The 16,652-nt window shown below is 34.1% G+C and overlaps 1 protein-coding gene across 1 annotated transcript in view; it reads right to left on the reverse strand.

Annotated features, from left to right (window-relative positions):
• Window positions 1–16,652, reverse strand: part of LOC127842251 (uncharacterized) — a 62,245-nt gene that overhangs the window by 45,264 nt on the left and 329 nt on the right. The window lies entirely within an intron of this gene.

The raw sequence follows: 16,652 nt of genomic DNA on the forward strand, positions 1-16,652 counted from the left end.
GAGTGGTCTTAAAAATCAGGTGGACATACTTACTTGTCAGCTGAAAGAAAAATCAGATGACGTGCTAAATTTACAAACCAGTCTTGGTGACGTGAAATCCGAACTTGATGTTTCGAATGCAAACCTAGAAAACCACAACTTGCATCAGGATACTTCCATTGAAAGCTTACATAAAATGAATAACTCAGGTTTGGATATGGAGTCAGACAGACCACTGTGCCATTACGAGAAACAAATACAAGCAGACTTCTTGAAATTGCGATCTCCTGAACGCAAAACCTTGAAACCTTCGTTGATTTGGGAATGCGATCGCGAGATGACTGTGCTACGTGATCATGTACCAGAAGCATGTAACAGACGCAACTGCAGATCAACTATGTGCAGATGTACCGCAAGAACAAAGTGCTCGCAGCCAAGGTGGAATAGCTTACCTTGAAACTCGAGTCTCGAGACATGAAAGTGTGTTGACACCTTTTACTCAAAACCAGACAGTAACATGGCATGACATTTCATCTTTTTTATTGGGGCATGAACCATGCGGCATATAGATGTGACACGTGTTTTTTAATGAAGGGAAATGTATTTGCTGGTATCTGGACTATTTTGAGACAGGAGGTACATGTCCCTTAACTTTCAAGAAAGTGTTTGATAACAGTAGACCCCCAAAGTCATACAGCGCCATAGGAACCATTTACTGTAACTTTTTACACAATTCAGTGTATAGGTGTTTTCAGATTCAAATTTTTCAAACAAGTTAATATATCCAAACAAATAATATTGTAACCCTTTGAAGTTCTTGAATTATTTGAAAGTTAAACTAAACCATGCATGTTGTGATATCCTTAAAAGTTGTGTAAATACTTGCTTTGACTCAAGTCTTCAGGCATGTAATTCATGGCAATGACGGGAATGTGAACAGAAATACACTATACTGTTGCATCTTTCATTGAAGACCTTAGAAAATTAATACTCCCAATGCCTTAACATACCTTGATGTATTGTGATGATTGTAACAGCAAAGTTAACTTCATTTTTAATAGTAATTAAATCTGGAGAAACTTTTTATGAAAAGGTTTTTTTTCTTGACATAGATTGTGTTGTTACTGTATAATTATAAATATTATAATTACAATATAACCCCTGTTTGAGAAATACATTGAAAGGGAGATAAATGTATAATTTTAAAATTAACCAGCTGTTACTGGAGTTATTTCCATTGTATTAAGAAAAAAATATTAAAGGGAAATTATTTGCGTACTAGTCAATTATATTTGCTTATTATTTAAGTTGTAAAATGATGTGTTTGATCATGTATATTGCATTACACTTAGGTTTTATTTATGAGAAAATGCAGTACGTACACTTGCAAAAGATGAATTTACGCAATTGAGTATCAATATTTTGATATTTTATGATCCTAAAAAGGAGTTAAATTGCTAACAGTTGTATTGTTACTTTTTAATTCAAAGAGATGATTCACATGAAAAACTGAGTTGTATAAGTTCTCTATCAGTGTTATTACACTCCTCTGAAATATTTGTGATTCTTATTGGTCAGTAATGTTGATATTCTTATTTTGGCATATTAAATTTCATAACGTTGTCTATCACGAGCTTACAGTGGTAACGATTTTGTTAAACCGATTAAATTAATTTTGTTTACATAGGATTTGTTTTAACATTGTTGGCCACAAGATTGTTGCTATAACTTTGTGATTGTTAGATATTTTCTTGTGCACATTATGTTTTGCCAAAAAACATAATAATGTATTAATGCCCAAAGTTGGATATATCGGCAATATACCAACCGAAAAGCACTTCATGTGAAGATCGAAAAGCACTCAATTTCTCTATCTAAATATATATGAAAAATTTCATTTCTAGTGTGTGTAAACGAGTTTAATTAGTTATAAATGGTTTTATTTCATGCATATGTATACAACCTTTTGTTTATCATGGTGTATTATTTTCTCTCTATATATATGAAAAATATATAGTTAAAACATTTTTTTTCTTTGTACTAGACCCAAATCGTTTGGCGTCCAAACACTAATGCAAGAGGAATTTGACTGAAGGTGTTTGTTCACATTAAAAAATTAATATCTGCAAAACAAAGTATTAGAGGATTGTAGGAATTTACCTCCGATAAGAGGAAAAGTCCCAACTTAATAAGACATACACAAAACAGTTTCGTTAGCGTCATCCTTTTTCATTCATAACAAAATGTAAAAAAACAGCATTGTTCTGAAATAACACGTACCAACAGTTTTGCAAATGTAATCTTATCCCAGTTTAAAGATATAATTGTTATGAACAAATGCATACTTTTAGATATTAAGGATCGCAACATATTTCTGAGCTGAAACCTAAATAAATTCAATGAACAATTTACATGACGACTGTTTTCCATTTGTAAAACCAAATAAACGCCAAAGACATTACGAAAGAGTGTTTTTAGACAAAGCAATATTAATGTGAAAAGTAAATTATAGGCAAATTGTCCTATGATGACTTGTGTTTCTCCTTTTTTGCGTTGAGCTGTGCCACGCAGTCTTTCATAAGCGCCACTCTGCCCCTTTCAAAAGCAAAAACCTCGATGTTATCTTCGTGGAAATTGTGCATTACATGCATAATTCAGTCATATCAAAACATTATTTTTACGCGTTATTAAAATTTAAAAACACAAACAAGTTATATCTTTATCGTTACCGTCTTTAAGATTTTTATTGAAACAATTACTGTAACGTATACTAATTAAAAATGGCAAATCGCGTATTAGGCGGACCTATTATATGATTTTACGCTGCTATGCGCACCTGTCGCTTACATCATTTTAACAAAATGGTAGATTTTACAAAAAATAAATTGTGACTCTCGGCGAAGATGGCACATTTGGATCGAATTAACGATGTAGATCATACATTTAGAAGTACTAATGAACTGCCTTTGATTATCAACTATGCATAAAAACGTTTTAGATACCAACAACATATTTATTAGTAATCGACCTAAACACGTCAACGGTTTATTAAAATGTGTAAGTTTTTGCAATGGAAAAAGCCGAGTATTCCGCATTCGAAAATACGCTATCGATTATTTGGAATATCCCGCGAGATAGATGTCGTGTCTACTCAACCAATCGTAATACACCGACTTTTTACGGAACCTTTGTTAGATATATCGAATTGTCAATTCAAAACTTCGGCTTTCAGTTTGATGGCGTGTTATGCCCCCAGATCGAATGATATGGGGTATATTGTTTTTGGCCTGTGTGTCTGTGAGTCGGTCATTGTATTTGTGTGTCTGTCCCAAAACTTTAACCTTGCTCATAAAAATGAAAACTCTTGGGTCTATGTTCATTAAACTTCACATGTGCATGCATCTCATTGAGATCTACAATCATACATGGTTTGAGGTCACTATGTCAAAGGTCAAGGTCACTGTGTCCTTTTCATTCAAAATATAACTTTGTTATTAAAATAGCTGCCGTGCGGCTTCAAAGCGCAGTAGGGGGCATTGTGTTTCACAAACACAGCTCTTGTTTTATCAACTATTTGTTTTGCGCATTTATCCACAAACAACACGCAAATTGATATCGATGGTAACATGTATTGTGTTTGTTACGCTGCTTTAGGTTGATTGAATTCGATTTTATAGACAAACTTGAAACTTTTTCTTTTTACATTGAATTTCGTTTAATCAGGAAGAACGCTGAGCTGTACGTATGTACCCAAAAAAATTCAGAGCATTCAAGAAGAACTAGGAAACGAGTGTTTGCAAATTATTAGCGTTCAGGTAACTGGCAAAGTTAAAACATCTGACAAAATTAGCGTTATAAAACGGGATTAGACAAACATGGTTCCGTTTTATATGTTAGTGGATCTGTGTATGATCCGCAAATTATTAGCGTTCACGTAACTGGCAAAGTTAAAACATCTGACAAGATTAGCGATATAAAACGGGATTAGACAAACATGGTTCCGTTTTATGTGTTAGTGGATCCGTGTATGATCCGATTCATGAACATATATTGTTATATTATATTTGGCGTGCTGTACAGTTTATTGAAACAGCATGGAACTTAATTGGGCCTTTTCACGTTTTGGTAAATTGACAAAATTTTAAAAAGTTGTTGCAGATTCGCAAATTTTAGTTTTAGTTATGGTATTTGTGAGGAAACAGTAGTACTGAACATTTAATATGATCTAAAATAGCCAATATATGCATCTTTTGACAATTTAAAAACCTGAAAGTTATAAAGCGTTGCAACGCGAAACGATTGGAGAGTTCTGTTGTTGTCGTTATATTTTGTGAAACTACTAGGATTGCTTATATAAAGTATAAAATACTTCCTTTATTGCGTGAGCGCGAGTGGTCTTAATAGTTTATACTTTTACTCCAGGGGTCAGGGGTTCGAACCCTGTTGAGGGTAATGTTTTTTCTTTATTTTTATTTTATTCTCGATTTTTCACTTAAGCTTTTTATTTCCAATATTTACAATTATCAATATCAAGCATTTAATGAAAAACTTCAAAACATGCCAAAATATGTGCAAAGGCCCCTTTAAATGGACATTGCAAGGTAAATATATTAATCTAAGTTAAAGTAAGTTCAATATATCAATTACCATTAAACGTGTTTGTTTATATTTTTTATGTTTTTTTCCCCACAACTACCTCTGATGCGATTACATGTTTCGCCCAAAACCAGCTATTCATGAAAAGTTTCTGCCCTTTTTGGCATAAACTGCGCGTTAAAATGCCCTTTTTGAAAGAAATGCACCTTGCTCCTTTGCCCCCCTGGGAAAAACAATAGATGTCCTATTAAATTTTAATTGCAATACTCCAGACGTAATATAAATGAATAATAAATTACTGATTCAAAATATTTTGAAGTATTTTATTTTACATTAAGATCATCTGGACTTTCTCCTGTACCTTTGCTTGATCAAGTTAACTAACCTCGGCACAGAGTTTTGAGTGGTCCCTGAAATTATAACAAACCTCTGATGATAGCCGAGCAACGTGGCACAATAATGGTAAATTACAGTTTCAACAGCATGGACACATTTTCCCTTTTGTTATTTTTATCATCCCCCACCAAAGGCAGAGGGATATAGAATTGGAGTTGTCTGTCCGTTTGGCAACCAATATTGGCATTGTTTCTGGGGTTTGTCCAGACTTCTATCACTGTCGCGTTTTTCCTTGGCAATGGATTCAACAATGTTTCTCAATGCTTTCCAGTTAAACATTAGATATTCAGCTATTTTAGTTAATAGTTATACCACATCTAAAAGCTATGCAAGTAAATATGTTTCTTCATCCGACTTAATACTAGTATACTTTCTACCAATCGTTTTCAACCAACACTTTCTTTTTTGTTCACTGTACAAATTATATTCAGTATGATGTGTTGCAAATTTACCAGACCCTGATTCTGGATTGTGTCATGTCTGACACTGTAAAACAAACCTTTGCTGCTACATGGTAATCATGTTTAATATGTTGTGTGTACATCCATGACGATGATATCTCCACCCTAAATGAGATGTTTACAAGTAGACATATTTATTTGATTGCTCCTCAAGCCATAAGTGTATCCTATTAAACATCTGATTATTGCCATGTCATTCTTGTAACCTCTGCCCTGATTCATAAATATTGATGGACAATTACAAACTTTCAGATTTTTTTGTTCAAACAACAGTCTTGTTAAGTTGCCAAAACGTCAAAAAATTGTTTTTAAATTTAGTTGTGTTTGTTATTAAGTTTGTCTGTATTATTATTTTAAAAAAAAAGTTAAATATGGATTGGTGTCATAATATAATAACAGTGTACGACACTAACGGGACTCCATTAGTCCGAGTCTCCTGAAAATGAGACTCAAACTCCTGGTTTTTGTGTCAAGGAAGTCCATAGGACTCCTTCACAGTCATCTTGGAAGTACAAAAAGGTATACAAAAATCAATTGGTTGACTTATTCGTGTCGCGAGATCAGAATGTCCAAACTTTTGTGAATCCTAAAAATATGCCACTTATAAGTCTGCTTGACCGCATTGACAAAACAAATACATGTGTAATCAGAAATTAATAATATTTGTTCCTCATCGCAGTTCGTTGTGTAGTAATAGGGGAAACTCAAGAAATCCGAATCAACCAGATATTGGTAGTTTTTGCTCTCGCATATTTTCACTAAAATAAAATAGCTTTCATCGAACAGTCTCTAATTATTATAAACTCACCACGTTACCCGTAATTGTGTACACAATGCAAGTTTTATGGCCCTATGCACTGAAGGTGGGACCGGCCGTGTATCAGTTGTGCGTAAATAACCCTGTGTCACATCCGCGTGTTTTTCTCGTGTAAATTGTGCTTTTCATGGATACTATTGTCAAAACATACTTGCGACACACCCGGGAAAGCGTTTTAAAAAATCGTGTTTGAAATTATTGCAAACAATTGTAAATGTTTTGTAAATTCTCGAATGAGCATAATTAATATAGAAATCGGGAATAAATTTCCAAATTTTAATGTTAAAGCGACTTTAACAAATTCTAGATGTAAATCAACCGTGATCATGTCTTTCGTGTTTATCCTTTGTCTCGAAAAAAAGCGCGCGAAAATTATAATACACATGGACAACGTATAGTCATCCGCATGGAAAGTGTGGATGTATTGATTTTTGCATAATCACTGTAGCACAGAGAACATTGAGATCAATTTTGGTAAAAAGATTCATTTTAACAAAATCATATCGCAAATTATTCTGAAATAAAATTACATCTAAATTGATTTCAAATAAAACACGCTATATCCTTATCGTCTTTAAGATAAGAAGTTATTGCAACAGTTTTTGTACAGTAAACTGAAAACAGAAACATCCGGGCAAAGCTGAAATTAGTGTTGGGCGTTTTGAAAACACGCGTAGACTGCGATGTTTTGACAAAAAAGTTAAACAATGTGCAAATGCAACTCTTTTCCGAAATGTTCAATAATCGCCAAAGATACTTTGTTCTGATTCTTCTTATTTATTAAATAAATACGTTCTTAGAATTATCAGCGACCTATATGTGTTTGTTTTGGTACCTGGAATTATGGAGTTAATACATAAAGCAATTAAAATTAAAGGGCGAGTGCACCATCACGATGTGATTTATTAATTATCGTAATCAATACGTTCATAGAAATATGGAATAATTAAATAAAGCAATTAAAAAGATAGGGCTGGCACACCATCACGAAGCGATTCATTACCCAAAAGAACCAGAATGCTCCGATAATGGTTATAATACATTTATAAATTTCTCATTGTTTGTTTTTAGATCTACAAGTTTTTCAAGCGACTGTAACATGACTTCTGAAAGGTTCTATTCTGTGGCGGCCTCGCACACGACCCGCTTATCAACCAATCAGATTGATTATAGACCCCGTCTCCTAGTGACAGTGGCGTAGGTAAACTGGAAGCCATCTTGAAAGAAAAAAGGGCTGAGATTAATACACTCAGAGACGTGATGGATAAAAATGAGCGTGCAATATTTCAAGTGCATGAAGAGAAAAGAAACAGCTGGGTCCGTGAGATTCACAAAATTCGTGACGAATACGAAAGCAAACTGAAAGAAATTCAACGAGGCCAAGCTCATACTTGAATGCCCAACGTTTAAACTTTTTTCTGTACGGTCCATATAATCTATATCCATTAAAGGATTGTAATGGACATTGATTACACTGTTTAGGTCATTGAGACAATGTGCAGAAGGCATACGTAAGGTACGGTTCCTCTAGGTCAACACTGTACTTCAAGGTCAAAGGTTTGTTTCCGTTCCGTATCTCCTATACCCATTGAGGGATAATGTATGTTAATTGAGGTCATGTGCAGATGGCATTATTAAGTCATGTCCGATCAAAGTTATATTCACATTTTACGGTCAAACGCTTGTTTTTTTTTTTGTTAAACCTCCATATCTGTTGTACCCTTTGAAGTATTTTCATGAAACTTAACCAGACTGTTTGAGATATTGAGAAGATGAGTTGTCATTAGAAAAAAAGTTATCCACAAGTTTCATCAAGGTTTGACCAAAACTTCCATAATGTTATTTAGGTTTCGCTATAGCCATATAAAGGAATCCGTCTCGCCCCTTGTTTACACTATTTTTCAACGAACCAGTCGAGATATCATTAGAGCAAATATTCTGACTAAGTTTCACATATATTGGACTAAAGGATGACTTCCCGCCGTCATGGTTGCCCTTTTTTTAACAAACCGAAATCATTTTTAAACTTGATCGGAATATATTAGATTATGTTTCATATTGATAAGACCAAAAATTAACATTTAGTGTTTCAACGAAATTTCACTATAGCCATTGAAGGCAAACTGCCCGCCGCCTTGCTGCAAATTGATTCAACTAAGAGGAACCATTTTCGAACTCCGAAATATCAATAGGAAACATGTAATGACGATTTCAGCAAGCTTTTTCTTGTGTTTGACCTTTGTTGTTCACGTTACCTAGTTAAAAAAGTCAACCGATATATCATTGGGCCAAATGTTCAAACCAAGTTTCATAAAGATTCGTCAATACATGTGGCCTCTAAAGTGTTAGCACGGCATATCAATGTTTTGGAAGCATAATGTGTGGAAACAAACGTACGCCTTATGTCTAACATAATAACAAATATTATTGACGCTGTCAATTAAAGGGGGCTTTTCACGTTTTGGTAAATTGACAAAATAAAAAAGAAGGTTTCAGATTGATTCGCAAATTTTCGTTGTAGTTATGATATTTGTGAGGCAACAGTAATACTGAACATTTACCGTGCTGTAAAATTTCCATTATATGCATCTTTTGACGATTTAAAACCCTGAAAATTATAAAACATTGCAACGCGAAACGATTGGATAATTTGGAGAGTTCTGTTGTTGTCGTTATATTTTGTGACATAACGAGTATTGCTTATATAAAGTAATAAACAAATCAATCATTGTATGAGCACGGATGGGCGAGTGGTCTAAGTGTTAGACATTTACTCTAGGGGTCATTGGTTCCAGCCCCGTTGAGGGTTACTTTTTTTCTTTCTTAAATTTTATTCTTGTTTTTTTACTGGAGCTTTCTAGATCAAATGTTTACATTTATCAATATAAAGCATTTAGTGACAATACTTCAATATCTGCCAGAATCTGTAAAAGGCCCCTTTAAGCGTTTACATGTCGATAATAATTAAAGTGTGAATACTCGGTAAACACCAAAGGATGATAACCAATGGGATGCCCAAAATGAGGAGAATTTCATGTCTTTGCTACACTTCTGTTTCGCCTTAAAAAACAACAAACTCATGTTTGCAATACCAGACGAGACGTTTATTGACGGGACAAAATGTGAACCGACCGGCCAGGAAAAACCAGAGACGGTTAACGCTGGAAACCTGTGCTCGTTTGCCAATTGTCGGAACACACTACGAATGTCGAGCCCCATTCATGTGTCTGGTTTCATATAAAAATCAAAACATATACAATCACAACAAAAACAAAAAACTTTTCAAAGAACATAAAATTAAAATTAAACCGGCCCGCACTGTCTGAAGACGCCTGGTAGAATGAACTCTACACAACATAATCGTATGTTTGAGATCCTCGTGCAAGACTGAACAATCATTTTTTACTGTAAAGCAGTCACGTTTCGCGTAAGACAAATATTTCACGCTTTTCTATCGAAACGCGTGAAATAAAAAGTAACGCGTGTCTGATATGGAGGAAGTAAAGTCCATTATCGATTTGAGTGAGTTACGCTAACGGGAGGTAATTCATTTAAGGTAATACAAAAATCTTGAGACTAGGATGTAATGCGTCTTACTAAAACATATTAATTATGGCAATAATTTATCATTTTTATCTGATAATCACCAAAAATAGCATTGAAAATATTATCTCTTCATTGCATGTTGGGGGAAAAGTTTCCTATATAATTATTACAACAGGGTAGGTTATTTTTAAGTATTGTGAGTCAATTTGTAGAAGGTAGTTGTTTCAAGCGACAGTTTGTATGTAAAACAATGGTTAAACAGTCTTTTTTTAGCAGGTTAGCACATGTAAAGCACAGATTTGACAAAAAAGTCGTGTTTAAGCATGTAATAATAAACACACGGCTCATCAACATTATTAAAATTAATTGTAATGAAGATTTTCTTGCGTATTCAAATATTTCACCTACAATTTTATGTTCCCATGTGTTCTCATTTTATCTTGAACGTCACTTATTTGGCGGAAAATATGCGCTAAATAAGGACGCAAAAGTAAATTTGCAACAATCAGATTAAAACAAACAAGTTGATACACTATACCATGTTCTTTGTTCATTGTTTGTCTTACATTTTTACAGACATGTGCATACAAGTTTTTTTTCAACAATGTCAAAACATGCACAATGTTGTTAAATGAATCTGACATTCGTCCGTGCACAAATTCCATAATATCACATATATCAAAAGCATTGCATTAAACACAAAACACAATTAATTTTTTATTATTGTAAGGGGTTCTCTTTATTAAACAGAAAATGCTACATGACCGAGATATATACTTTTACAGGTTGAATAAACAAATTAAAGTAAAAGTAACAAGAAAACATACAAATACCACACTCATACGTGGCCTTGTTATATGCTACTAATACAAAGCAAATTTATTAAGCAAATCCTTTCAATATGTTCTTACAATACATCAGTCAATGTACACATATATCTAATCTATATGACATCGCATGCGTGGCAAATATTACTCAGATAATAATGATTTATGTTTTACACAAAACGGTTATCAATATTTATTAAATGAATAAGCCATGTATAGTAAATTAAACGTGCAAAACATCAAATGAATGACGCATCACTATACATCACTATAAATGTTAAATTTGAAAAAGAACGCATACACTTGGAGACTTTTCTAACGCAACACTTGAAACTTGAATATCTCTGTTATGAGTTAAGATTTTGGATTAAAATTTATAATGTGATCATTTGACTACATTCTGTGCAGGCTCACGATGAAATCATTCATCCGTGACGATTGGACGCTGTAGCACGTAAGGGTATGTATAGTTTCGTCTTTATGCACGTGGAAATGGTGAAACGCAATATTATTACAAATTTATTTCAATTTCATCATTTTAATTAGGTTTTAAACCAGGAAAACATAACATTGATTTAACAAAATATATGGCTCACGAATATTCAGAAGCGCAATTAAGCAAATTGCATGCAACCCACCCCACGTGATAAAGCGTTCGATCGTCACGGATTAATGATTTTGTCATTAGCTTGCACTGAATGTAGTCAAGTGATCATTTCTACAATTATGAATGAAAATATTTACTTATCAGAGAGATATTAAAGTTTGAAAAGTGTTGCGTAAGAAAATACTCCAATACACTTGCTGGTAACCTGCAATGTGTCAAAATGCGCGGTTGCGCTCTTAAAAATAGTCATATGAGCCATACATTTTTAAAAAACTAGTGTTTTGTTATCCTGATTTAAGAACCCACCTAAAATGATGAAATTGAAATAAATTTAGAATAGTGTTGCGTTTCACCATTTTCACGTAAAAACAGATGACACCATACATACCCCACGTGCTAAAGTGTCCGATTGTCACGGATGAATGATTGTAAAAGTGTTGCGTTAGAAAAGTCTCCAAATGTATATGAGCAGTGTCATGCAAAAATGGGTATCATCGCATATGCCGCGAGCGCATCCGCACAGTCTGGTCAGGAGCTACCCGGTCCGCGAATAACACCACGAAACATTGTTGACTTTATAGCGGACGGCTTACACATAGCTCATCACCAGACTGCACGATTTCGCAGGCTGGTCTGAGGCAACACTAATTACACATAGTATAGGACCCATTTTCTAACGATCCTGCTAATATGTAATTACATGCACATAAAGGACTGAATACACATACTATGGTGGCGTGTACATGAGCTTTAACACTCACATTTCATGTAAGATGCATCGATAGAACATTATGAACTGCAATAACTCAGTTCATGCCAACCTCCGAAAGAAATATTACACAAATGGGTAACAATGCAGAATTTCATAAATGTATTCATGAGTATAATCACTAAGTAAATGCCAATATCCGTACAGTTATATGACCAAAATGTGTAACAATGCAGAATTTCTTAAATGTATTAATGTGTATAGTCAATCAGTCAACGCCAACCTCTGCCCAAAGATACGACTCAAATGTATAACAATTCAGAATTTCATAAAAGTATATATACATATGTTTAGTCACTCTGTCATTTCCAACCTCAACACAGAGATAGGACTAAACTGTTTCACAATTAACAATTTCTAAATGTATATATTTCTATAGCCAATTAGACAATGCCCAAACAGAAATAGGATTGAACTGTTTAACAAATCAGAATTTCACAAATGTATATATGTGCATAGTCACTTAGTCAATGCCAACCTCCATTAAAAAAAATAACTCATACGTTTATCAATTCAGAATTTTATAAATGTATATCTGTGTATAGTCACTCAGTCAATGCAAACCTACGCACAGAGATATGACTGGTTCTAAACACAGTTCTCTCAAATATACCGTTAAACACCGTTAGGTAACACTGCGATGAGTTTGATTTTGAACACTCACAACAATAGCAGTGTAAGGTTTTAAATAAAAAAAAATATGCTACGTTATTGATAGCAACCTCACGCTAAAATTTCAGGACAAATCGTTAAACAAAATCCAAACAAAGTCTTAGCACCATTAAAATAAAAACGAGAACATAAGTGACATTCAAGGCAATTGGAGCTTTCCGCAACTGAGAAAGGCATATATAGCAAGCTCGAAAGTACCCACTTAGACTCAAAGTCATAGTAACGCTGGTTTGTTAAAATCATGTTTGTTCCTGTTTGTGAACTTTGTGAATCACTATATTCACCACTTTCCAACAGGAACAAATGTTGTTATTTTTTACAGTGACATCGACATAAAAGTTCGTTGTATTACATTGGTGTGAATCAAGTACTGCCGTTTGTTTGATATTTTCCAAAAAAGAAATTTCACGGTAAGGCATTTTGAAAATGGTAATTGAATGTAAATAATTATAAATGTTTCAAAAATTTTGCATAAAAAGGCCTTTCAATAACAATTTAGTACATTTGAATAACCATGACACGTTCTTCCTAAATGCAAGATGTGTCTCTTGTAAATGACAATACTTAAGCATCAGGATGGTGGTTATATTGCATTAAGTTATGGTCAGTTAACCAAGTAATGTTTTTATGATGAACATAACCGTGCTTAGCTTAGCATCATCCCAAATAACTTGTTCGCATCATCGACTGAACTGCCTTCCTGCAGCATACGCAGCAGGACCTCTCGAAAGATTTCACCTTTACGTTTAACTATAGCCTTCACTATAGGATCAGTCTCATAAACCGGACCATTATTGATTGGATTTAATCGGAGATGTCTGTTTTTGAACTCCAAGAACAGCATCTCAAGTTCAGTCCTCATCCTGCTGTACCAAAGAAGTGGTTCACGGTGCCATTCAATAGCGTGACTTATCTTCTTCAACCTCAATATTATCCTGGGCCCTTCATTAATCATGTCCGTTATAGATTTTACCCACACGCACTGCTGTTTAACGTCAAGTTCCCTTTCTGCCATTAGATTCCTCTCAGGCATCATATAGTAAGGAAGCTGTCTAACGGATATAGCGGTGCGTAATATATCCATTCCCTCAAAGAGAAAATGAAACAAACTTCCTGAATGGAACAATGTCTGTGGGTTGTTTTCTGCCATCCATAATACGATGTTCTATAATGTATATGATGTGATCTCTTTTGACTGTGGCCTCAACACATCATTCACGATCATCTTCAATATAACATATATTTTTACCTGTGTGTCATTAAGATTATTCACAAGTTTTGTCTCAGAAGTATTAAAACATATCCTCCATTCCACATGGTTGTGTTTACTGCCTTTAAAGCCTATTGGAGTTACAAACGCCCCCATCGCAATTACTTTCTCAACAATATCCGGTGATGGCCAGTGACGCGCCCTTGAAGCCCATTTTTGCAATATGCCTGGACAGATACAGCGAATGGCTTTAACATTATCAACTATGAAAGGACCATAAGAATTTGGCAAAGATGGACCAGCACGTGCAAGATTCTTGACACCTACATTGTGCAAACGCATAAACTCTTTCAAATTGTCAACAAAACGTTCGCTGCTCATTAGACGTTTACCATACCCATCTCCACAAAGAGAATCGATTATAGAAGGATGACCTGAAGGACCTAGTCTCGCAAGTAGTAATCTACAGTATCCGGCATTGCAGCTTTGTATATTCATCTCGAATAGATTCATGTGACCTGGAATTATGCTCTTGTCAACACCGTCTTCCAGACACACTGTATTTGGCAATACAAGTATTGCATCTCTGTCGCTCTCGCATGCACAGGTCAGTCCCTCCGCCTTGCTTCCAGCTGTGATTAAGATAATCTCACCATGATACACATGCAGCTCATCCCACTCCTTATAGTGGTCTTTACGTTTCTTTCTGATGTCGGGCCCATACCCCAGGATATCCATAATGGTGCTTGTCTCCTTTGATTCATCTTCATATTCAAACTGTAACAAAAGGAATACTTATTAACTGAAAGACCCTATACTATGCAGTAAATGTGTCAGAAATTCATATTCGTGGATATGTGTTTAGTCATATATATAGAATAAATTACTTCTTCATGGTATATGGGTACAGTTTCAAATATTTGTTTAATATATCTTACAGTCATTGCTCATAATTTGAGGTTTTTTTTACTAAATGAATATATTTTATACAAATTTAAACTTATAAATTAAATATGTAGACACATAGATAAAGGCTGATCTTTATGCGGAAAAAATGCAATATGCCTAGCCTTCCAATATACATAACCTAATTATAAAAAAATTCAATTGGAAAATGTATAGGTATGTTTTACCAAACTTATATCATCAAAACCAAATTGATGGTTTTTGTATTTTATAAACAAAATTAATTTGGTTGAATATGGGCAAATTTTTAAAATAGTTCTTTGACATTTACTTCCCATGCGCTAGTTAAAAGAGGATGAATGGTATGTGGCATTTGAGCTGAAGTGTAAACTAATATTACGATGAGTTATGTACAGTAAACAATGCTTTTCGTAGTGCGCATGACATTTTTTAATGTTTCCCGAAAATGTTCCTGAATATTTAGTTCTTATTTCGAAATGTTACCAAGACTGAGTTGCATTTAACAATAATTTGAAAATGTGGAATTTTAATTAAGTTTGGTAAGGTAGATGTCAAACAAAAATTCATTTGAATGGACTGCTAAAATTCTTGCTATGTATAATACTATGTTATTAAAAAATAGTCAACACTTCAAACAACAACGAAACAGTGAACCATTGAAAAAAGAACTTCTATTGATATTTCACATTTGTATTCAAGGCATATTTAGAAGGGTGCCAGTCAACTCGTACCCGTATGTCTGCTTTAACTGAGTCCTTGGTGTTAAGTTAAACAAATATTTTGTGGAAAAAAATGTGTGGTAATTTTGTTATTTTGTGAAAGTTATGAAATAAAAAGTATTGAACTTAACTCGAAATGTGTTTCTCATTGGTATATATGCATAAGTTACTCATCTATGACAGGTCAATAGTTGGAATAAGGTACGAGTTGACCAAGGCACGAGTTGACTACCGTGCGAGATGACCAACATAGAACGAGTTGACCAAGGTACGAGTTGACTTAGGTACTAGTTGACTGTTAACCTATTTAAAAGGGTATTTCAATTCAAAAACTTTAATCAATTATTTTCAGTAATACAATATTAAAAGTATGTTTATACATTATTTTTCCTTTGAAGAGAGAATACAAATCCTGCGTCCTGCGAAACATGTGATAATGTATAATTGAATGAGAAAGCAATAAAGTTTATTCAACTACATGGATACATACAGCAGCAAGATGATGAAAACTTGATGAAAAATTAAAGAATAATACCACATAGAATAACTTACAAAAATATTTAATCACCAAGCTAAATATACTGCATAGTAGTATTTAGCAGTTAAAGTAGTAGTTATATTGGTTTAGTTATGAAGACAAAAATGTTATATTACATGAGTACATGAAGAAGAAGTATGGTAAAACTGGTATTTTGCATTCCCGACACATCAACTGTTACTTATCCTTGATTGTCTGATTAGCCTTGAAGACGATACCGAGTAATGTTGGAATCCCTACAGTAACTTACCCATGACGCCTGATGGGCCTTGGTGTCAATAACTAGTAATTTTAGAGATCCGTATGTTACTTACCCTAGCTCGCATGAAGAGCCTTGGAGTCCCGACTAATGTTGATATCCTTTTTTACGTACCCTTGAATGTCCGGAGAGCCTTAAAGGGGCCGCCCAACAGATTTTGGCATGTATTAAAGCTTGTCATTAACTGCTTTAAATGCTTTATATTGATAAGTTTAAACATTTGAACTAAAATTCTCCAGTAAAAAATAAGAATACAATTTAAAAAAAGAAGAAAAAACATTAACCTCCACAGGGCTAGAACCACTTACCCCTAGAGTCATGGAAGCTTG

This window comes from Dreissena polymorpha, chromosome 8 (genome assembly GCF_020536995.1).
Source record: "Dreissena polymorpha isolate Duluth1 chromosome 8, UMN_Dpol_1.0, whole genome shotgun sequence".
Taxonomy (NCBI): domain Eukaryota; kingdom Metazoa; phylum Mollusca; class Bivalvia; order Myida; family Dreissenidae; genus Dreissena; species Dreissena polymorpha.